Raw genomic sequence first — 20,197 nt, 5'->3', positions numbered from 1 at the left:
GCATTTTCTAACAACACATACAAAAATAAACTCAGTGGATTAAAGACCTAAATGTAAGACCAGATACTATAAAATTCCTAAAAGAAAATATAGGCAGAACACTCTTTGATATAAACCTCAGCAATATTTTTTGGATCCATCTCCTAAAGAAAGTAAAAGCAAAAGTAAATAATTGGAATCTAATTAAACTTAAATGCCTTTGCACAACAAAGGAAACCAGTGACAGAATGAAAAGGCAACCCAATGAACGGGAGAAAATATTTGCAAATGATATATAACCAGTAAGGGACTAATATCTACATAGATGAACAACACATACAACTTGAAAACAAAAAAACCAAATAACTTGATTAAAAAGGGGGCAGAAGAACTGAATGGACGTTTTTCCAAAGAGGCCATGCACATGGCCAACAGACACATGAAAAGATGCTCAACTGTAATTATCAGGGAAATGTAAATCAAAAACCCAATGAGATATCACCTTACACTTGTCTGAATGGCTATCACCAAAAAGAACACAAATAAAAAATATTGGTAAGGATGTGGAAAAAAGTGAACACTTGTATATTGTTTATAGGATTGTAAATTGGTGCAGCCACTATCACAACAGTATATAGAGGCTTCTCAAACATCTAAAAATAAAACAACCTTATGATCCCACAATCTCACTTCCTGGTATATAGCTGAAGGAAATGGAATCCCTATCTCAAAGAGATATCTGCATCCTCATGTTCAGTGCAGCATTATTCAAAATATCCAAAACATGAAAGCAATCTAAGTGTCCATGAACAGATAAATGGATGAAGATAAGGTGATATGCACAATGGAATATTACTCATCCATGAGAAAGAAAGAAATCCTGCCATCTGCAACAACAAGGATGAATCTACAGGATATTATGTTAGGGGAAATAAGTCAAACAAAGAAATACAAATAGTGTATGAGCTCACTTGCATGTAGAATCTAAAAAAGCCAAACTCACAGAAACAGAGAGTAGACTGGTGATTGCTAAAGGTTGGGGCATCAGAAAAATGAGGAGATACAAGTCAAAGGGTATAAAATTCCAGTTATAAGATGAACACATTCTGGGAATCTAATGTACAGCATATAAATATAGCTTAAAATATTGTTTTATACACTGTAAATTGCTAAGAGGGTAGATCTTCAATGTTCTCATCACACACACATCGAGATAATCATGTGAGATGAAAGCTGTGCTAACTAACCTAATCGTCATAACTATTTCATAATATACATGTGTCTCAAATAATGATACTGTACACCTTAAACTTTGATCATCTTGTGCCAACTGGGTACCTCCATAAAAATCTAGGGAAATACAGAATAACCAAAAGTGAAATTCATAAAATAGAATTGAAGTTTTTACAGAGTTTACTGAAAACTCTAAATCCATATGATGTCAATGAGTCTGGATGACACAAAAATCTCCACTGGGCATGCAGCTACTTGGAACCCCTGCCTAAAGAGTTCCACTTCGTGGTTATCATTCAATTCTTTGTTCCTTTGAAAGTGGGGGAGAAAATGGGTGACAGACAGTGGGAAAGAATCTTTAAAACAAAACTTTGAAAACCACTAAATTTAAGTCCCCAAACCTTTCACAAACAAACCTCCTTTCAGATCCTGGAGTATTTTAGAAACTTCAGCCTCAGCAGCAAGAGAAAGTTAAGACTTTGTTGTGTTCCTAATATACTGGATAGCTTCCATAGTCAGTGGAGGATTTTTCTTATCCCTGCATGTTGGATCAAGGCATCTAACTAGATTTCTGCTCTATAGTTCCTATCTGGCATTCACAGACCCCTGCTGGGCTTGGAGATCTATCTATTTATTTCCAGCTGGGTTGAATATTGCTTCGATTCCCTACCAAGCTCTCTTATCAGTGCCTTTCTCCATAAGGCTGGTACCAGCTTCCTAACCTTTTAACTTTTCCCTGACGCTGCTTGGAAGCATTCTAAGTACCTGGAAACCAGTGGTGCCAGATACTCAATTAAAAGTATTACTAATACCATAAATGTCTTATTGTCATTACCCCATGTGAGATGATGATACCTTAGGTGTCTACTTGAGCTAGAATTAAAGCACACATCTGTCATGATTCTTTGTTGCCTATATTGGATAATAATCTTTGGAGGCCAGTCCTAAATCCTTATGAATGTCCCTACCCCTTCTCTATCTAATCTCTCTTTTCCTCCCAATTGTCAATATCAAGCTTCCAGAATAGTTTGAGTTTGAGAGTCTTCTTACATGGAAAGCTCTAATAAACATTTCTTTCTCTGATCCCAGTTATCAATCAAATGCCTCCTGACCTAATTATAGTATTACATGTATGATTATGATGGGAAAAATATTTCCTGGCTATAAAATGGTCCTTTAGCTTCCTGTTTTTTTTTTTTTTTAATCTATCACAGAGGGATCTGAATGCTGTAATACCTTGAACATAATGGTTCTACAGCATTCCATGTAAAACCAGGTCTCTTGATCCCGGGCCTCGCTCAGTGGGTTATGGATTTGGCATTGCCATGAGCTGTGGTGTAGGTCACAGATGCCCCTCAGATCTCACGTTGCTGTGGCTATGGCACAGGCTGGCAGCTGTAGCTCTGATTGGACCCCTAGCTTGGGAACTTCCATATGCCACGGGTGCGGTCCTAAAAAAGCTAAAAAAAAATAAAAACAAAAATGAGGTTTTACAATTCAGAATCCCTTTCTAAAGCTCTAACCTACTGTGACCCTTTAGCTCACCACACAGTTCTGGCTCATTATTCTAATCTTGAGGGAACCATTTCTTAAGCAGGGGGAGAATACAGACCAAGGATAAAGCCATGCTAATGTACTGATTGAGTTCCATTGCCACTCCAAATTACTTCCCGAAGGCAAAAAAAAAAAAAAAAAAAAAACTCCTGAGAGACCTTAAGAACAGAGCCACTAATGTTCCAAATTTTCTACTGAGTCTACTCGTTGTATGGATAACTTTACATACTGCAATGCAGTATTTTGCACAGAGGTGCATATTATAATCGAGGGAGTTTAATTCCTCAACACAATGCTAGGCATCCTGCCAGAATTATTCTCTGCTCAAAGAAATCCTGTCTGATTGATCACCAACAGGGAGGAAAAAAACTCTACCTAGAAAAATAAACATTTTGACATTTGTGACACCGAGTCCACTGATAATGTGCTGAAGAAGTAGGCAAATGGGTGGAAAAACTTCAAGACTGCAATAGACTCTCCGTCCTCCATATGTTGTGATTCTGCCAGGCAAGTTTTGACAGTTCTATAAAGGAACAGGCCTCATGGATATTGGCCATAGACTAACCAAAACCTTTGCTCACTGCATAGATTTATTCTAAGGACAACCCAGATTCATCCCTCAATACTCAACTTTTGGGGTGGACATGGAATATAAGCGAGAGCTTCAAATTCTTGAACTCATCCCCAGACTATGTTAATATTAACTATAGTCAATCAGATGACCTCATCATTGAGTTCAAACACTAGCTTTTACTAAACCAAACATTTAAGGAGATGGGCACTCTCCCAGGGCTACACATGTAAAATGTTTGATCCCAGGGCTAAGGCTAGCATAGCAACAGCTCACAGAGCAAAAATGTTCCCTGGCAGGGTGTTAAGGAAAAACTACTTCCAGGCATCAGATAGTGGCTGAGCTGGGTTTCTTTCCTTTTTTCCTTTCTTTTCTTTCTTTTTTTTTTTTTTTTCCTCTATGAATTCTGGCTCCTTAAGAAATAGCGACATGACAGTGCTCATATCTAAAATGATCACAGTAAAAAGGAAATTGCTGCTTCCCTAGTTTCTCATGTTTTTAACACAGCACTTTCTGGATGACATCGAGAATCGTGTTGCAAATTGCAGTTTTTCAGTATGAAAAAAATGGGGACCATAGCACCACCTATGGTTGTTCTAAGGATTCCACAAAGTAAAATATATAGAAATGCTCCTCCCAACCGCATCTAATGCAAATTCTCTTTCCTTTCAAATTGGCAGTGAGCGATATGATTCATTTCAATGAATGCAGTATTTCTGCTTGATTTCACTCCATGCTGTTGCACCAGTTTCCATGCTCCAGTTGCCATAAGTCTTCGCCTCTCCCCGGATCTTAGAGGAGCCTCAGACTCCTTCAAGTTCACCGTCTCTGCAGGCGTGGTTCACTTAATTAGGTTTTAGTCTTAGCTTCCACTGCCAGTGCCCATTCCAATTCCTTTCTCTTCATCCCTTACCTATTTGAGTACTGTGATCCTATCTCGTCCCTATCAGGATCTGCTCCTATCTTCTTGTGAACTTGAGTTCTCCCGCATTCTCTGTGCCAACCTGGTACCGAAGACCTAGCTAACCATGAACTGACACCTTCTCCTTTGGTCCCTTTTATAGTGTTTTTTATAAAAATCAAAGAGACACCTAAAAGAGGTCTGGTGCTTGATTCTGATCCCAGACCAAGGAGGATCATGTCTTTTTATACCCCTTTTCAGCCTCTTGGATCTGAGGTCCGCTCCTGGTTCCGCCAAGGTGAAAAGAGGCTAGATTTGGGACTGGGTAAGAATGAGGACAGAGGGCAACAGATGGCTTAAGACACTCTAGAGTCCATTGAGGAAGGGAGTCCCATGGATGAGAGGTTTTACTTCTAAAGAGAAAGGTGATCTGTTGATGAGGCATAGATAGGAGGTGTTAAAATGGGATAAAGGAACACTATCAATTTCCCATCCACAGCATTCCCTGCATGTATGGCTCAAGGTGAATGGAGCCAGAAAAAAAAGAATGGTTTGGATAACCCTTGTAGATTCCATGTAGCGATGGATTTATCTTGAAGCTGAGGAAAATAAATCCACTTGCACAGACTTTTCCAAGCCTTCCTTGCTTCGAGTCCATGGACATGAGAAGGAAGGAGCAGTCATAGCTTGGTGCCAGCATTTGCCGGCAGTCACCCCCGGTGCCCCGATGGTGTTCCTGGCTGCCAATACCAACTTCATATCCTCTCTACTACCACTGACAAGCAGTCTCTGATAGACTTCAGCTAGTGACCAGACCTTATATTTTACCTATTTGGAGGAATTGCCAAAGAAGCAGCTGCTCAGCTCCTCTAAATTGCACCTTCACACCAACCTGACCCACAGAACAGACTCCAAACAGGCAGGAGGAAGGGAATGCAATTAGAGAGTGGGACCAACATGAACCAGTTCATATGAGGGGAGGAGAATCGTGCCCAAGGATGTCAAGAAGCTGAAGTGCTCTTAGGATGTGTCTCTGAGTAAGAACCTGTGGAGGAAGTTGCAGATGTGGCTTTGCTAATAATGAGTTGCAAAAGTCAAAATAAACTTTTCTAAACTACAAATTATTTAAAAAGGAATTCTGATTAATCATGCCAGGGAAACACTAAATGATCTTTTTGTCTTTCTGTAAAAAAATACATATATTATTAAGCTATTTTCTAATAGTCATTGGAGTTAACAGATATGGCTACAGAGCATAGTTAAGTACAATAGTGCTGGAGGCATAATTCTACAGACCCTGAGGAGATTACCAAATTCTAAACCAATGTCATTTTAGAGTCCCTTTAATCTTTCTTTAAAAGTACCAAATGAATAAGAGTGAGCATGGATAAAGACAAAGGAGTGGAATTGCTGGATCATATGGTAGTTCTGTTTTTAATTTTTTTCAGGAATGTCCGTACTGTTTTCCATAGTGACTGCACCAATTTACACTCCCACCAACAGTAAGGAAGTTCCCTTTTCTCCACATCCTTGCCAACACTTGATATGTGTTGTCTTTTTGAGAAGAGCTATTCTGACAGGTGCAAGGTGCTATCTTACCATGGTTTTGGTTTGCCTTTCCCTGATGATTACTGACGGCGAACATCTTTTTATGTGCTTCTTGTCCTTTTCTTTGGAAGAAAAAAAAAAAACCTATTTGGGTTCTCTGCCTCTTTTTTATTCAAAGGGTTGTTATTGTTATAGTTGTTTTGATATTGAGTTGTATGAGCTCTTGGTATATATTTTGGATATTAAGTAAATATAATTTGTCATAAAGACCTTTATAAGTTAAAGTAGGTAGGAGGCACATACATGTAAACTTATTCAGAAGAGAAAAGAAAACCTTTCTCATCCTCCAACTCCCAGATAAATAACAATTCTCAAGGGTAAAATATTGATATTAGCACCATGGACAGAAATATATAGGATTTGACTTTGCTCAACCCAAAATCTTAGTAAGTCTAATCTATATAAGGAAGGACATGTAAGGCAACTTGTTAAATGTCTAGTTGCTATTAGCATCTTCCTTCCTAGTTATAAAATTGCATGCACATGTTTGCTGCTGCTCTAGGGTTTCTTTCATATTTGGATGCCTTCCATATACACCCATTTATATTCCACAAATATTTATAAAGAAACCCCCATGAACCAGGCCCTGTGCTATGGATACATAATTCAATAAGACCGGCACAGCTTATGCTCCCAAAAAGCTTTTAACTGTAAAGACACAAAACTAAGCAACTAATTATAAAACACAGTAAGCATCAGAAAAGAAGTTCATGATGCTATATGGAGACTTACAGCTAGGGCAATTTTATCATTTTATAGAGAGACTACAAGATCTCCTTGAAGTAAAAGTTTATACATAGTCACAGAGTTCCCATCACAGCTCAGTGGTTAAGGAACCCGACTAGTATCCATGAGAACACGGGTTTGATCCTTGGCCTCACTCAGTGGGTTAAGGATCTGGCATGGCCATGAGCTGTGGTATAGGTCGCAGACACGGTTCGGATCCTGCATTGCTGTGGCTGTGGTGTAGGCTGGCAGCTGTAGATCCAATTTGACCCCCAGCCTGGGAACCTCCATATGCTGCAGGCACGGCTGTAAAAAGAAAAAAAAAAGTATGTGCATGTTCTTGAAGTTAGTCTAGAAGGAAGACAGAAGAAGCATCTTCCGGACAGAGAAAATAGCATATGTAAAGGTATATTGACTGAGTGAACACAGCATGTTGGCATAAGTAAAGGAGTATGGGGAGGCAGAAAAGATCTTCTCAGAAATGTTAAATTGTCGTTTTTTCCTAGAGACAATAATCACTGAAGCATATTTGTGAAGGATGACATTATCAGGTCTTCATTTACAATCTCTTGGATTGATGTCTCTTCCACTTTTTTTTAAAGTGAACCATTTTATTACTATTATTTTATTAGTATTCTTATTTTTGGCCATGCCTATGGCATAGGGAAAGGCCCACACCAGGGATCAAACCCAGGCCAGAACAACAACCTGAGCCACCGCAGTGACAACACCAGATCCTTAACCCATTGCGCCACAAGAGAACTCTTCTGCCACTTTTTAAATATCAGAAGTTTTATAGATTACTGCTCACAATTTGTGACACTCTCCTAATCAAAATCCTTCAGTAGCTCCCCCACAGCGCACTGAGTCAAATCCACCTCCTTGCTGGATATTCAAGGCCTTTGACTATCTGGCCTCAAATACCTTTTTAGATCTATCTACCTCTACTCCTTTTCATACATTCTATGATCTGGCCAATCATTTTCGAAGTGCAGCTTGGCTTTTGTATTTTGCCTTTGATCTTATAATTCACTAAGACTAGGGGATTCTTCCACATTGTTTTCACTTGCCTCTATCATTCAAGGTCCAGTTCAAATATTTTCTTGTATTTCTCGATTCCCTAAAGGGGTATTTCTCTCTTTGCTTGGAACTTCAATGCTTCTCTAGCTTTTTATCCTTTTCTACTAAATATTTGAATCACATAAATTTATGTCATATATTTTCATCTCAAAATGTGTGAAGGTCCCGTCATGGCTCAGGGGTTAACGAATCCGACTAGGAACCATGAGGATGAGGGTTCAGTCCCTGGCGGTGCTCAATGGGTTAAGGATCCAGCATTGCTATGAGCTGTGGTGTAGTTTGCAGACGCGCTGGATCTGGCGTTGCTGTGGTTGTGCATAGGCCAGCAGCTACAGCTCCGATTAGACCCCTAGCTTGGGAACCCCTATATGCCACGGTAGCAGCCCTAGAAAAGACAAAAAATATATGTGAAGGTCCTGATGCATAGCACTTTATGACAAAGGATAAATTTTATTAATTTTAGTGTCTTCTGTGGGTATACAGTCTGTTCCTGGATGATGGTAGAAACACAATTAATTAGTGAATAAATGCATGAATGATTGCTACCTCCAGAAGAGAAGATGTCTCTGTTTCAGAGCTATAAATGGCATTGTAATTTATGGTTTCACTTTCTCAGGACCTTGTAATTGAGTTTCTGTATTATGAAATGTCACGAAATGCTTGAATTTATGTCTATTTTTAGAATATTTATGAGTTAATAGATAATAAAGGAGGACCAACCCTCAGAGTTGGGTTATTATAAGAAGCAGTTGGGAAACTGAAGCATTTTTAAAAGTATTAAGTTGTATTTAAATATGAAATTTTAGTATAGAGTTAAACAATATTCATATCATTTCTTGTATGAAATATTGGCTACCTGTTAAGGGTACCTATAAATAGATTATGCATTAGATCTGTTCCAGATAAATCTTATGTACATCTTTCTGTTGTTATTAATAGCATGACTTACAAAACTAGCCTTAGTGTGATGAAAAGAACATGGAACCTTGTCAGTGGAATCGATTTGAATAATGAACCTATATATTACTTTATTTATGCGATGTTGGACAAGTTATTAAACTCTCTGGGCTTCAATTTTCCTATAATGAGGATGAGAAACCCACCACCTCATCATGTAGTAAGAAGTGAGATAATGGCTATAACAGTGTTTTTGTAAACAGGAGCGAGCATTCTTTGCAAATGTTAAGTTTATCATTTCCATCCATCCATTGAGGGTCGTAATACAAAGAAACTATGTTACAAACCTTGTATCAAAAGTAGAAAATAACTCCCTATAATCTATCTATTGTGTGAAAAAAAAAAAAGGTCTTCATATTTTGATTCTGTTTATTGAAAAGACTCCTGGCATGTCTGGAATGGCTTTGAAGGTTGAAGTGGATGAAACAGAAGATGCAGAGTAGGCCTACATGTTTAGGATACAAATGAGCTTATTTTCAGAACAGAAACAGACGCATGGATTTTGGAAACAAACTTATTGTTACCAAAGGGACAATCGGGGGTAGGGATGGACTAGGAATTTGGGATTGGCATCTGCACACTGTGGTAAAGGGAATGACTGGACACCGAGGACCTGCTGCATAGCACAGGGAACTCTACCCAATATTCTGTGATAATCTACACAGGAAAAGAATCTGAAAAACAATGAATGGATGTATACATATAACTGAGTCACTTTCTGTATAGCAGAAATTATCACAACATTGAAAATCAACCATACTTCAATAAAACTCAAAAAAAAAAAAAAAAAGATGGGAAGGATAGCTATACCAGGAATACCAAATAAATATCTCTCTTAATAGATTTCAGTCTGATCACCAAATTTCCACCTATATTACATTCTAGTCAAAGTCCCATTGCATATTTTAACTTGTGTTTAACATCCTGATTTAGAGAGCCAACATAAGCAAATTAGCCACGATATACTTATTTACTCTATAGATTTTTCTCAAAAGCCAATTTGGGCCCCCCTCGAATATGCTGGATACCTGAGAAATAATGTGTGGTTCTTCCTCCTAAAAATACCACAATACAAAAGTGTAAAATACAAGTTGCCAAGTGTCAAAATAAAGGTCTGCATGGAGTGTTAGAAGAGTTTGAAAGAAGACCAACTCGGAGATAGAATGCAAAAGCTTCAAAATATGATAAAACACTTCCTATGTCTTAGAGAATAAAGATGAGTTTTTTAAGCAACTGGGCAAAAGGGTAGATGAGAGGAGATTCCAGGCTAGAGATGTGGAGTCAAATCCCAACGTATTTCAGAAAATGGAAATCTTTTCTTGCTACTGCTTTCTCTAACAGGAATGGAAAGTTACCAGGTGTGATTACAGCATAGATAGACATAGTTCTCTTTTATCTTTCATTTTATTTAACGGCCAGCACTTAAATCTTCCCACCATTCTTAAAAGGGAGAATGACTCAGTATGACAGCACTGATGCTGACTCATCTGCTTTGCTTTAATAACAAGCTAATTACTACACCGCTTATTAATTATCTATATTACACGTAAACTTTACATACGCAACTGGCTATCAAACAAGATGTTTTCTCACCATGTTAGTTTTGGCTGGGTCCCAAACCTGAAACCAAAGGGTGATGAGTACCCAAAATTCTAAAGAGAGATCATCTAACAGGTATTCTGGCAAAACAGGATTGGCAAACGTTGGACCACCTAGAGGGCATCCACAACCAAGGATGCTTGACAACTGGGGAAGATATGCTGGGGAGTAAGCAGTTCTTTAGCAAGAGCATTTCAAGATGCTATTTTTCCTCCTCCCACCTCACCCCCATCCAAATGAACTGGGTTTCAGCAATCTTGACACGTGTTCTCTAAAGACTGCGGCTGGGGGAGCTAGTACTGGACTTATAAATATCCCCACAACAGCAAAATCTTCTAAAGGAAAGAGGCTGTTTAGAGCAGCTTGGCATGCAAAATAAATGAGATTGCATTAAGAAGATCTTTCATCCTGAGAATTTCTAGATTTTCAAGGACAAGAAGAGATGTAAACTATTTGGAATGGATAAGCAATGAGGTCCTACTGTATAGCACAGAAAACTACACCCAGTCTCTTGGATAAAATATGATGAAAGACCATATGAGAAAAAGAATGTATATATTATACACACACACATACGACTGGGTTACTTTGCTGTACAGCAGAAATTGGCACAGCATTGTAAATCAACCATATTTTAATTTTAATTGTAAATCAACCATATTTTTTTTTACCTGCAAATAAAAGATAATATTTAAAAACAGGAGAGATGCAGGCACTGGGGAGGGGAACAAGACAAGAGTCATCTTGAAAGGAATCTTGTCCAAAAGAAAAGCTTGGAAGGATAAGTCACCTTCATGGAAGTTATTTGGGGGTGTATAGAAATGGGCTGAGGGCTATTGCGAATAGTGCTGCAATGAACATGCGGGTGCACGTGTCTCTTTTAAGTAGAGTTTTGTCCGGATAGATGCCCAAGAGTGGGATTGCGGGGTCATTTGGAAGGTCTATGTATAGATTTCTAAGGTATCTCCAAACTGTTCTCCATAGTGGCTGTACCAGTTTACATTCCCACCAACAGTGCAGGAGGGTTCCCTTTTCTCCACACCCCTCCAGCACTGTTATTTGTGGATTATTAATGATGGCCATTCTGACTGGTGTGAGGTGGTATCTCATGGTAGTTTTGATTTGCATTTCTCTTATAATCAGCGATGTTGAGCATTTTTTCATGTGTTTGCTGGCCATCTGTAAATCTTCTTTGGAGAAATGTCTATTCAGGTCTTTTGCCCATTTTTCCATTGATTGATTGGTTTTTTGGCTGTTGGGTTATATAAGTTGCTTATATATTCTAGAGATTAAGCCCTTGTCGGTTGCATCATTTGAAACTATTTTCTCCCATTCTGTAAGTTGTCTTTTTGTTTTCTTTTTGGTTTCCTTTGCTGTGCAAAAGCTTTTCAGTTTGATGAGGTCCCATGGGATTATTTTTGCTCTAATTTATATTGCTTTGGCATGTTCATTGCAGCACTATTCACAATAGCCAGGACATGGAAACAACCCAAATGTCCATCGACAGATGATTGGATTCGGAAGATGTGGTATATATACACAATGGAATACTACTCAGCCATAAAAAAGAATGACATAATGCCATTTGCAGCAACATGGATGGAACTAGAGAATCTCATCCTGAGTGAAATGAGCCAGAAAGACAAAGACAAATACCATAGGATATCACTTATAACTGGAATCTAATATCCAGCACAAATGAACATCTCCTCCGAAAAGAAAATCATGGACTTGGAGAAGAGACTTGTGGCTGCCTGATGGAGGGGGAGGGAGTGGGAGGGATCGGGAGCTTGGGCTTATCAGACACAACTTAGAATAGATTTACAAGGAGATCCTGCTGAATAGCATTGAGAACTATGTCTAGATACTCATGTTGCAACAGAAGAAAGGGTGGGGGAAAAATTGTAATTGTAATGTATACATGTAAGGATAACTTGATCCCCTTGCTGTACAGTGGGAAAATAAAAATAAAATAAAATAAAATAAAATAAAAAAGAAATGTGCTGAGGGAATTCTTCAGTAGCCAGCCATGAAGACTTCAGGAAGAGCTCATGAAGATGCTCAGAAACAAGGTCCTCTGAGAAACATACAAAGAAGCACAAGATAATTTAAGAAAGGGACTGTATGTGACTGGGTCACCTTGTTGAACAGCAGAAATCGCACAACATTGTAAATCAACTATACTTTAAAAAAATTTTTTAAAAGAGCATAAGAGAGAAATGGCTGCTATTTTCCTCTGCCATACACCAGATAAAAGGTTGCTAACAAGAAAGACCTTCTCTGTCTTTTGTCTCCTCCAGTCTCCACCCTGCAAGAGCAGGAGCAGTGAGGTGAACAAAGTGAAGAAGAGGAGAAGAGCCATGTGGAACAATGTTGAACAAGTTCAAGAGAACAGAGGCAGAATAACTCAGGTAGTTAGTGTAGGCACATGGGCTTCCATGCACTCTTTGATATGGCTGTTGGTTAACATTTGTGGCATAAGGGCTCCAGGGAATATTGTCCCCACAGGCCTTGTTTACTATAGGAAGTGTATCTACACCCAGATGGACATTAATCTCTAACCCACTCCTCATTAATAGAAGAGGAATGAGAGAATGGTACTCAGTCTAAGGGAAGAGAAGAGCAAAGAAACCATAAGACTTACGGGACATTTCCACCCCAAGACACCTATTGGACAAGGCTGACATAGGTAACTGGGCAAGGCCAATGGGAGAAAAATCACATCTTTCTGGACCCCTCATTGGTAACCCCCATCTTTAAGGATAAAAAACCCCTATAAGACAATAGAGAAGAGGACTCTTCTTCCACCTCCCAGCCTGTCCTGGGAGCTGTTTGCTTTCCTGTAATAAAAACTTTGTGTGCTTGCTGCCTGCGTGTTCTCAAAGTTCATTCTTTGGCTCCGTGAACAAGAACTCAGATTCTGGTAACAACTTTCTGGTATCAGAACCTCCTCCCAATTGTGGCTCCCCTAACCTGAGGCAACCTCAAACTGGGCATCGGAAAAAAGATCAGAATTACATGAGATTTTTAGCAACAGGGGTGGACCTAGAAATTATCATGCTAAGTGAAGTCAGCCATACAATGGGACACCAACATCAAATGCTTTCACTGACATGTGGAATCTGAAAAAAGGACAGAATGAACTTCTTTGCAGAACAGATACTGACTCACAGACTTTGAAAAACTTTTGGTCTCCAAAGGAGACAGTTTGGGAGGTAGGAGGATGCACTGGGGTTGTAGGTTGGAAATCCTATAAAATTGGATTGTGAAGATCATTGGACAACCATAAATGTAATAAATTCATTGAGTAATTTAAAAAATGGAAAAAAAAGAATTACATGAGAAATAAAAGTTTTGAAATTAAAATGGGCCAGACTTCTCAATACCTGAAAAATAAGACTATACATTAACACTTAAAAATGATCAGAAAACATGTGTTTGTTTGCTTAGGAGAAATGAAGGCATCAACAGAAAAATTTTAATGAAACCATAGAAAAAAAATAAATTAAGTGGCTCTCTGCTCATGCTGTACAGAGTCCCTAAGTTTCAATAAATCAACTACACATAAGATATCTCCTGTAACTGTCATCGCATCCTATGAGTAAACCATTATCATTCTGATTCTGTAGATGATAAAACTACGTCTTGCAAAGATAAGGTATATTGTTCAGAATCAGCATAAGTAAGGGTGGATTTAAACACAGATTTGCCAAAGGGCAAATCTGGCATTTAACATCTAAACTATTTTGCCTTCTCATTATATAGGTCATAAACTTAAGTTCTCAATACCATTAAACATATTTGTCTTTGAAAGCTCTTAATATTTTACTTAAAACCCACATTCCAGAGAAGGATGATAGAGACATAGTAAGAAAGAACTAGAAACAGCTAAGAGGTAAATAAAACAGATGTTATAATTGGGCCAGCAGTACCTTCACACAATCCTTCTGTTTATTATTTGAGATACAGATCAAGTGTACTGATTTACATACTTATTGGGGTCCTCCTAGGGGCTGGGCACTATGTTCAATAATGAAGACATGAAAAGGAACATGTTTCCGCTCACATGGGAATATAGGAACAGGAAGATGACAGACAGCCAGCATGCTGTTTTACTGTGATGTGAATGTATCAGCCCACAGAAGGGGAGCTGACCCGGACCAGGTTGTGAGAGAGAGCTTCCTGGAGAAAGAGACTTGTGAGCTGAGACCCGGAGACCTGAAGGCAAAGCAAAGAGGATGGAGAAGTCTTTTCGCAGCAGAGGAAAGGGAAAGGTCGGATGTAGGGGAGGATAGGACAGGTTCAAAGCACTGCAGGAAGTGGAGAAGTGTCGAGTCACGCGGGATGAGGGGAAGACGGGGAGAGATGTGGCTGGAAAAGAGGGAGAGACTTTATGGGCCATGCTAAGAGGCTTTGGACCTTAGTCTAAAAGAAGTGCGAAGAAAAGGAGGCTGCAGCAAACAATTCATGGGTTTACACGAATTCCTGAAGTCATATAAACAGTTCAACTTCTAAAAAACCTCTCCCTCTGAACTCGATCCAAACCACAGCTCTGATCCAAAAAATGGGGAAAATGGGAGGAATGCAATGAACTGAATTGGAGCACTCCTTTCATAAAAGCCATTCTTTTTTTTCTAATCTGCACCTTATTGCTGGCACGTGCTCAGCCTAGAAAGGATCCTAGTGCAACTGATCCATGCATTGAGGCACCCAAATAGATTCAGATCTACCACAACAAAAACAAACAAACCAAAAAATCTAGTCATTAAAACGGCTAAAATTATTGAATGAAAATTGAGATGCTCTTTCCATTTTGCATTGCAAAAATTTTATTGCATTGACTATAATGCACACTCATTGGTTATTATTATTGAATATTATTATTATTCTGTCACACTACAAAGTTTTCTGGGTGTTTCTATTTGTTCGTTGTGGTTGTTTTGCTTTGTTCTCTGTAGAAACAGAAAATTGTTGAATGGAAATACAGATCCAGGGCTTATCTTATCATCAATTCAAAGCGGAAACAGCTAGTCTTTTGTTTTGCCCCAACTGCTTCACTTTACTTCCTTCTTTTACTTACTTTTTGGGGCACTAAAGAAAAGACATGGGCTAAGGCAACTTGCATTTATGAATAAATAATAAAGTAAACAATAAAACTGTCATTTATAGAGCTACTATTCAATCAGAGGCACCATATTGGATGTTTTGCATATATTATCTCATTTAATCCTCTCAAAAATCCTATGACATAGGTAATATTATCTTTGTTTAACAGATCAGGACCTAAGGCTTAGGAAGATGTACTTAACGCTGACTCTACAGGCATTACATATTCTAAGTTTTCCTAGAAGAGTTGGAAATAATCTTCAGTCCTTCACAGTTCTATTCCGGGCCAGTCTTGGATCGGTTGGACGGGAATAACATAAGGGCATACTTCTTCAAAACATGGCATGTGTTAACTCTAGAGAATATCTGCAATATTCAAGAATATGCAAAACTACAACCTTATTCTTTATCCTTATCCTTAATTTGGATAAAGGAGAAAAGAATTTTTCTTGCACTTCACAAATCTATTTTTCATTAAAAACAGACATTCCCTCAAGTAATATTAGATATTGGGCAAGCGATTAAAATATATTGCCAAATTCCATTCTTAATTTGGTCATGTGAAGCTATTTCTAATTTTCTCTGACAGCAAGTTTTCCAGGCTGACAATTGCTCAGCAGAATTGCATTACGATAAATTCCTCAACCTTACAAGCTTTTGCAATAGCAAATTGGAAATTTCAGAGCTACATCTCATAAAAGATGTCATTTTAAGGTGAGATACATGCAAAGAACTACTACAAAGACTAACACATACTGAATATTCCATAACACTTGCATTTCTAAAGATAATTATCAAATGTTCAGGTTTAGCTTTAGAGAGTGTCTCAGTGTATATAAATGGCCTCAGAACAGGGACGTTTTTGTTAGATACACATCCATTTGAGTGTAAGAATGCAGGTAGGTATAGATAAGTTGAAATTCCTTGCTTTGTGGGTTATAATCTCTAACGTTGATAGTGCTGCTTTGTTAATCTCTAAACTTTTAAAATACAAAGAAAGTATGATATTCATCAAGTAACCTTAAAAGCTTCAAACCTCGGATTTAACCTAGATACTGGAGGAAAAAAGATTTAAGGATCTAGATGGAAATTTGAGCCCACAGGATTAAAAACCATTCTTCTCCCTGTTTACTTTTGATTTTTTTACAGTAGGCAAAAGGTAATAAAAGGAAATCTATATTATTACAGAAAAGAAAGGACTATACACCTAATCAAAGCAGGGATGAAGAGTTAGCCAATTTGAAATTTATCATAGAGAATGGCTAAACATCCACGGGGAAATAATGGAATAAACTACCTGTCTTTGCTACCCTAAACTTAGAGTGATAAGTTTATGGGGCAGTTGTTTGGGGTAAATGTTGGTATTTCTAAGGTCTTAAAGACATATCAGAGTCATTAAAGGTTTGACAAAGCAAACTTCTAGTCAAGAGATTAATTCTAGCTAATCCTAGGTGTGGATGGGCTGCTGGCCAAATATGAAAGTCATGGCTATGTCATAACAAGAGCAGTCCTGACAAAAGGTATAATTCAAAAAGATACATGAACCCCAATGTTCACAGTGCACTATTTATATAAGCCAAGACATGGAAACAACCTAAATATCCACTGACAGATGAAAGGATAAAGAAGATGTGGTATATGTACACGATGGAATATTACTCAGCCATAAAAAAAAGAATGAAATAATGCCATTTACAGCAGTATGGATGAACCTAGCGATAATCATACTAAGTGAAGTAAGTCAGACAAAGACAAATATATGAGGTTGCTTATATGTGGAATCTAAAAATATGACACAAATGAACTTACTTCTTACAATCAGAAATAGTCTCACTGACACAGAAAACAAACTTAGGGTTGCCAAAGGGGAAAGGGGGTAATTAATTAGGAGTTTGGGATTAAAATACATACACTACTATATATAAAATAGATAACCAACAAGAATCTACTGTATAGCACAGAGAAATATACTCAACATCATGTAATAGCTTATAGTGGAAAATAATCTAAAAAGAATATATATAAACTCACTCAATTTGCTGTACACCTTAAACAAACACAACATTGTAAATCAACCATAATTCAATAAAAATTAAAAACAAACAAAAGAAGGTTGCCATTACATACATATTAAAGAAAAAAATGGCCTGAAGACAAAGATTTGTACTAATATATCACTAGTTTATAGCTTCCTCCTTACTCCATAACCATAGCTATATTTCATAGCTATATATAATATAGCTATAGGAACTTACAGTCCAGCAAAGTAAAGACAAATTTTATCCAACAGATACCAATGGTGAATTACATAATCTCTGACAAAACTCTGTCAATAGGCAATTAGACTCCTTTGTCAGCATGAGTCAAGCATAAGAAAAAAGTGTGGCATTTTCAACTAAAGGGCCACTCTAAATAATTAGAACCAGTATGCCTTTTATTAAATAGCTGCTTCAAAAGAGAACTTTTAGAACATCTTTAATTTTTTTGTTTTTATTTTTAAATTCTTAATGAAATTCAAGGAAGCATTAAAATTCTTCGGCAGATGGAAACACCGATTTAAATGAAAAATTGTTAGATCAAGAAATATATTTTTTGAAATTTAACAAAAATTGAGAACATTTAATTTTGAAAGTATAAAGGGCAATCGAAAGCTGATTAGTTATTACAGAAATTGCATTTATGAAGAAAGACAAAAACTTGAGATTCTCTTAGAAATAATAGGAAAGGATAAAGATGAAAATGATACCAGTCACTCAAGAAAGAGGAGACCCTCCTCAGCTCTTCTAAGCAGCAGAAGCATTGGCTCACAGTAGGTGTCCATGGTTTAACTTCAGCAAGCAAAGACCTAAAATGTCATCACTCCTAGAATTCTTTCTGTGGTGCAGCGGGTTGGGGATCTGGCATTGTCTCTGTGGCAGCACAGGTTTGACCCCTGGCCCAGTGCAGAGAGTCACAGTTGCCTCTTGGATTCGATCCCTGGCCTGGGAACTTCCATGTGCCAGAGGTGTGGCCAAAAAGAAAAAAAAAAAAAAAAATCATCACTCCTGTCCTTACAATAAGCATGTTGGATAAAATAAAAATTCTAATGACTTTTCCTTAATGCGTTAGGGATTTAAAGTTGCAGGAAGGAGTTCCCGTTGTGGCTCAGCAGGTGAAGAACCTGACATAGTGTCTAGGAGGATGCAGGTTGACTCTGGCCTTGCTCAGAGGGTTAAGGAGCTGGCACTGCCGCAAGTCGTAGCCTATGTCACAGATGTGGCCATGGTGTAGGCCTGCAGATGCAGCTCTGATTCACCTCCTAGCCCAGGGACTTCCTTTTGCTACAGGTTAGGCTCTTAAAAAAAAAAAAAAAAAAAAAAAAAAAAAAAAAAATGCAGGGAAAATCATCACCTCAAAAATCTTGAAAGAGAAATACCTCCAGAGGGCCACATCTGAAATCTGTCTACCTGAAGCAAAAGATGCTGGAACCATAAACTGGTAGGAACTTTTAAGTGGTGATTTTGATGAATTATTGGAAACCGAATGCAGGCTAGTGTGACAGTAAGAAAACTACCAGGGAATGCAATAATAATGACCCCACACAAATACACAATTCCATGGGGTTTACTACCAGGAACACCACCCCCCTGTGGTTCTGACACGGGGAAGGGAAGAATAATCACTGTAAAATGTGCCCAGATCCTTCCCCATAGTCCTAGTCTCCAAGTTAAAAACAGAAACAAAAACAAAACCACAAACAAACTTTTCCAGAGCCTTATCCAGATGGACGATTGGCCATTCCTCCCGCTCTAGCCCTCTTTAGACTTCTTATCTCACATAAGTGGAAAAAACAGAGTTAACATGCCTCAGGGCTTCAAGGAATTAGATTCGGAATTTTGTAGCCATGGAAAGGAAAAAATAATGTCTGAGAATTTTTCCCAAATTAATGTCAGACATCAAACCACAGATCCGGGAAGCTCAGAGAACGTTAAGCAGAATAAACACTAAAAATATCTGTATTTGGGCAAATGGTACTCAAACTGCAGGAAACAAAAACAAAGACAAATTATTGAAAGAAACTGGGGATTGGGATGGCAATTTAACTTATAAAAGAAAGGAGACAAGAACTCCAGTGGAGTTCTCATCAAAAACCATGCAATCGAGAAGAGAATAGGAGGAACTATTGGAGATATTTTTAAAAGAAAAGCAACCTAAACTTCTAAATTCAGCAAAATTACCTATCAAAAGCAAAGGAAAAAAAAAAAAAAAGACTTTTTCAGACAAACCAAACTCAAAATCTGAGGTAATTCATTGCTGTTCCATCTGCCCTGGAAAAAAAAAAAAAAAAAAGTTTAAACAAGCATTGAGGCCAGAAGGAAAATGATGTAGGTCAAAAATTGGGTCCACTTAAAGAAAGTAAAAGCACTGGACAAAGAATAATGAGAGTAAAATAATTTTTTTTGAATTTTTAAATTATAGTTGATTTACAATGTTGTACCAATTTCTGCTGTACAGCAAAGTGATCAGGCATACATATATACATATACATTCTTTTTCTCCATCACATTCTATCCCAAAACTGGATATAGTTCACTGTAAATGTTTTTTCTTTTTTTTCCTTTGTATTTTTTTTAGGACCCACCTGTGACACAAGGAAGCTCCCAGGCTAGGGATCGAATTGGAGCTGCAACTGCCAGCCTACACCACAGCCACAGCAACCCCAGATCCAAGCTCACGTCAATGCCAGATACTTTAACCCATGGAGGAAGGGCAGGGATCGAAACCCATCCTCATGGATACTATGCAGGTACATTACTGCTGAGCCATAAGAGGGACTCCTTTTTTCTTTTCTTTTTTTTTTTTTTTACAGCTGCCCTTGCAGCATATGGAAGTTCCCAGGCCAG

Source organism: Sus scrofa, chromosome 14, assembly GCF_000003025.6.
Source record: "Sus scrofa isolate TJ Tabasco breed Duroc chromosome 14, Sscrofa11.1, whole genome shotgun sequence".
NCBI lineage: Eukaryota > Metazoa > Chordata > Mammalia > Artiodactyla > Suidae > Sus > Sus scrofa.
This window is presented reverse-complemented; position numbering follows the sequence as displayed.